We start from the raw sequence: 5075 nt of genomic DNA on the forward strand, positions 1-5075 counted from the left end.
CAACGTTAACTAACTTTAATTTTGTCAAAACAAATGTAGGTATGTTGTTTAAATAGTAGTGGTGATTCTGATGATGAGATCTTGTCCGACAGTGAACATTAAGGTGAATTGGTTTAAATTATTCTAAAACTCTCTAATGTCATCTAAAAAAAAAATATTTATTGTAAAATATTCATATCATTAATATTCTGGTATAACTATAACTACCCGGCGTCTACCCCCCTGGTATTGGTGAAGTGGAAATCCCAAGAAGTCCTGGGTGGTAAAGTGGAAATCTCTTAAAAGTGCTGAGTACACATTTAGCGAGCGTATACCCTGCATTACCTTTACCGTGATCGATGAATGCAGAGGCGTGACAAAAAATAGTATGTGTGGCTCGTGCGGGAAGGCAATTTCCCGCCCTTGTCACACAATATATACCATTACAGGGAATTGGGGGAGCTATTTTGAAGCTTGAGGGTGCTAAGTACCTCCTAGCACCTCCTTATGGTCGTCGTTGTCCGTTATACATAGGTACCGTTTGACAGTTGTCACATGACTCATATTTCACATTTTCGCTGAAGAACTTACAAGTCGCTTTATTATACTATTATTTACTTTCCTATGTCATTGACTTGAAACGTCCGAATAGTATACAACGCGTTAGTATCTATACAACATACCTACACAATATTTTATATTTTTTAATTATTATTTTTATATAATGAATTATGTTTATTTTCTCAACCCTGTATTTTATAACTGTATACGTAATAGTTAAAAGTAAATAAATATAAATGTTTGACTTTTGAACAAAAAAATAATAAAAGAAATGCTGTGATAAATTATAATATTGAAAAATTAATTTTAATTATTTATTAATATATTTAATTGTATTATGAATAATTAAATATTAATAATATGTATTGATACAGAACAAAAGATCCATTTTTAGTTCTTTAGGTATTGTTATTATTAGAAAGAACTAAATTTTTTAAGAATACCACAATAGTAAAAACAATCGCATTTACTAGTAAAAAAATGGCTCTAAGAAGAATTTTATTAATTAACCATAGATTCTAGATACTTTACCATTTTTACCATTTTATTAGTAAACTTACTGATCATTTTTTTATGTGAATTCTCTATCTCTAAATTCTATGTATCTTTAATATTTTTGAGCTACTATTAAAGTATCTTATAAGGACACTTGCATTAAATTGTCAAGCTTTTTTTATTTTTATTATATAATCATCACAAATTAACAATAAAGATACATTCATTTATATACTATTTTATGATTATTAATCCCTTTTAAGCTAAGCTTGTGTTAGGGATTGAGAGTGTACCTTTTTTTAAAAAAAGATTCAACAAAAATGTATTAAATGATTAATATATAATAGATACAAACAAATAGATAAGTAATAAAAACAAAACAGGTTGCCATCTATACACTATACAATTTCTTAATTTTACTTAACATACAATAATAATGAAGTAACAAATACAAAATAAAATTTAGACTAATTCTGAAAATAATAAGTTATCTATAATATTTCTAACATTACCTAGATGTAAGTGAATATTTTTTTTTTGCTTTATAATAAGGCAAAATTTTATAGTGTATAGAAAATGAAAATATTAACATTCAGTAAAATTTTCATGTATCTACAGTTATTCGTTTTTGAATAACAATAAAATAACATAACTACTAGGTAGGTACATGAGAAATCGAATGAATATCCAATATTTCAAAAATATGAATTTCAAACGCTCATAAAAATGTAATTTAAATTGTTTGTTGACATTTTTTTTGTTGATAAAAGTAGATAAACTTATAAGGAATCTTGTATTACATTTTCAAATCTTAGATTTAAAAAGAAAAATTTTTATTAAATAATTTACTAATTTTTGTGATTTTTCCGTATTTTGTCAATATTTGAACTTTAAATGCTTATTATACCTAAATAAAAACTGTGACTAAGGATTTTCAATATTTTTCACCCAACAAATAAAGTTTTATTGACATTCATAGAAATAAAAACAAATAAAATTGGAAACTGATAATGCCCATAAACAGTTCAAAACAAATCAAAATATTTTGAAAATGTTATCGTATATAGAAAATGCAAATATAAACAACTAGTGAAAAATTCATGTAAGTATACGTTCATTTGTTTTAAAGTTACACCAAAAACCCAAAATCAATTTTCTCGAAAACAGATTTTGTGTAAAAATTCCCATTTTTCCTTAATTTTTCTTTTGTTTTTCACGGCTCTTTTGAAAACTATTGGAAATTTTAAATTTTGACCTCCCGAATGCACCAACTAGATTCACTTTCCCATCAAACAAGATACTGTTGAAGAAAATCGAAGCAGTTTTACTGCCCCAAACCGTGATGACAGACACAAAAATAAAAAAACACACATCATTGTAAAATCAATACATTCATCGTTCCACTCAGAATCTATAAAAGGTACCTAGAAATATGTATGGGACACCCGTATCGCTAATTGTATAATGGGTTGTATTTTATTATTCGGAGTTTTGTATACTTCCCACAATAATATTTAGTACAGAGGCCCAACATTTTATTTAGAGGGCTTGGGTGCCTAGGTATCCAATCGGTACTGATATTGATATGCAGTGCATCATGGCTTATACATTTCCAAGTTTCCAACACGACAACACACCACTGCTTCGGTTCATCTGTGATAGTTCTGTGGCAATAGTGAGTATAGTGACACGTAATTTAGTGTAGTATACTGTGTAAATTATATTATACTGCCATTCAATAGGGGAGCATTGCATAGTTTATTGAGCTCACCTCCTGAGTACCCCCTCACAATCACATTATATCTTATATTATCTATGGATAAAGTCGATTTGAACATTGACCTTATGCTTATCAGTTGCTTCTAGTGCACCTGATATTATGATGAAAGTCCGAGACAAGAATAAAACTGGAAAAATAATATTATTATCTGAATCAAGAAATATTTTATCACTGTAGTACCTACCTACTAAAAACATTATACTTTTATGGTTTTAATTTTGTTTCAGAAAGATTCATTGAATTTTGCATTGTACAGTGGTGATTGGTCAGACAAGAGTTTAAAATATAAAAAAATGATCTTGTATGCTATGCGAATGAATAATGCCAACCAACTTAAATTGCAAGTAACTATGACAAGAATAGTGAATCTTGAAATGTTTACAGGCGTACGTGTAATCTTAATTATTAGTAAACAATCAATATAATATTTTATGAAACGAATAACGATTATAGGTAAATACTGATTATAATAACCTACCGTTATTTCAACTAAATTGGCTGATGTTTAGGATTTCCCACTTGTAAAAATATTTCAATAATTCACACGTTTTTTCTAATTGTTTAGGTTATGCAGACAGCGTATACAGTTATGTCTGTGTTGTCAGATCAGCTTGCAAAACACACATAATATATATATATTATAATATATAGTATTAATAATTATTTAAATTACTTGAAAATTCTATAATTATAATATAACAGAATCTGTACAAAAAAATTAATAGTAATTTTTAGTCATTAATAATATGTACTAAAAAAAATCAAATATTGTTAGATAAATTGAATCTTTTTAGAAATTTGTACTTACAAATAATCGAAAAAACAAATTGAACTTAAATAAAAATGTCTTATCGATCATCTTATTTTTTATGATTGGAATATATTGCAATAACCTATCTATACATATTTATAAATTACTGGGAGGTAAGCCTGTTGTATAAGTTATAACTTATAAAGCGCCAATTGACTGACTAGTACCAAAAAACAAACATAGATTTTGTTTTTTTTACTTATTAACTATATTTATCACTACAACAAAATAACTGTGTAAAAAAAAACTGTAGATACAATAGTTTTCATAGTATTATTCGGCAATTATTATTGTTGTATGATTTAAAATTCTGGGTGACGAATCATATAATATTTATATTATAATATATACTCGCCATGGCCATCTGTATTATGATTTTAGATTCTGAGTGAAACGATGAATGTATTGATTTTACAATGATGTGTGTTTTTTTTTTAAATTTTTTAATTTTTTTTTGTGTCTGTCATCACCTTTTAGGACAGTAAAAGTGCTTGGATTTTCTTCAACAGTACCTTTTCCGATAGGAAAGTGAATCTAGTTGGTACTTTGGGGGGTCAAAAGTAAAATTTTTCCAATAGTTTTCAAAAGCGCCGTGAAAAACAAAAGAAAAATTAAGGAAAAACGGGAATTTTTACGCAAAATCTGTTTTCGAGAAAATTGATTTTGGTTTTTGGTGTAACTTTAAAACGAATGACTGTAGATACATGAAATTTTCACTGGTTGTTTATATTTCCATTTTCTATACATGATAAATTTTTCAAAATATTTTGACTTGTTTTGAGCTGTTTACGGACAATTCCAGTTTCGAATTTAATTAGTTTTTTTTTCTATGAATGTCAATAAAACTTTATTTGTTGAGTATAACGCGTTACCTGATTGATATTGTGGTATGATTAATTTGGAATTTATTATTAATACCTATTATAGGTCAATTTTTTTTAATACTATAGATAAGTATACCTATAATAGGTATGTCTAATACCTAGACTGACAAACCGTCTCCACTCAGAATCGTTTTTCTTATCCAGTGATATTATATCATTGAATTCAAATTTAATACTATCCATTATACAGTGACCCACTTGGAACCTACTGTACAACAGAGCGACATACACTTACCCACCTTTTTTATTTTATGTTTATTATTTGGTAAATAGTGCGTTATTATTATTTTAGATTGCCGCGTAGCAATTAGGTACCGACTACAGAGATTGCGTTCATATAATATTGTATTCCGTGTATAATTTTACGAGGCTGCAGTCAAGAAACCGTCCGCCGTGCAGAGTTATCGTCTGTGCAACCCCTTCGAAAACGGTCTGTATAGGGTGTGTTTCCGATTTCTCGGAAAGGGGTTTTTTTTTTCACGCACAGCGCTCCCCACGGCGGCGCGAAACTCTTCGGGCGACGCATTTTCATCACGCTGGACAATAGTCCGTACAGTCGGCGCCG

General features: G+C 28.5%; 1 protein-coding gene across 3 annotated transcripts in view; it reads left to right on the plus strand.

The window, feature by feature from the left end:
- LOC107884467 overlaps positions 1-3504 on the plus strand; it is a 19998-nt gene extending 16494 nt beyond the window's left edge. For 2 of the 3 annotated variants that reach the window (XM_029491401.1, XM_016806613.2), the window contains 2 exons: positions 3043-3268; positions 3381-3504. The gene's annotated coding sequence lies outside the window, so the exon portion shown is untranslated. The remainder of the gene's footprint in view (positions 1-3042; positions 3269-3380) is intronic. The other variant, XM_016806612.2, reaches the window with a different exon arrangement.
- Positions 3505-5075: the final 1571 nt, after the last annotated feature.

The sequence above is a fragment of the Acyrthosiphon pisum genome, chromosome A3, assembly GCF_005508785.2.
Source record: "Acyrthosiphon pisum isolate AL4f chromosome A3, pea_aphid_22Mar2018_4r6ur, whole genome shotgun sequence".
NCBI classification, from domain to species: Eukaryota; Metazoa; Arthropoda; class Insecta; order Hemiptera; family Aphididae; genus Acyrthosiphon; species Acyrthosiphon pisum.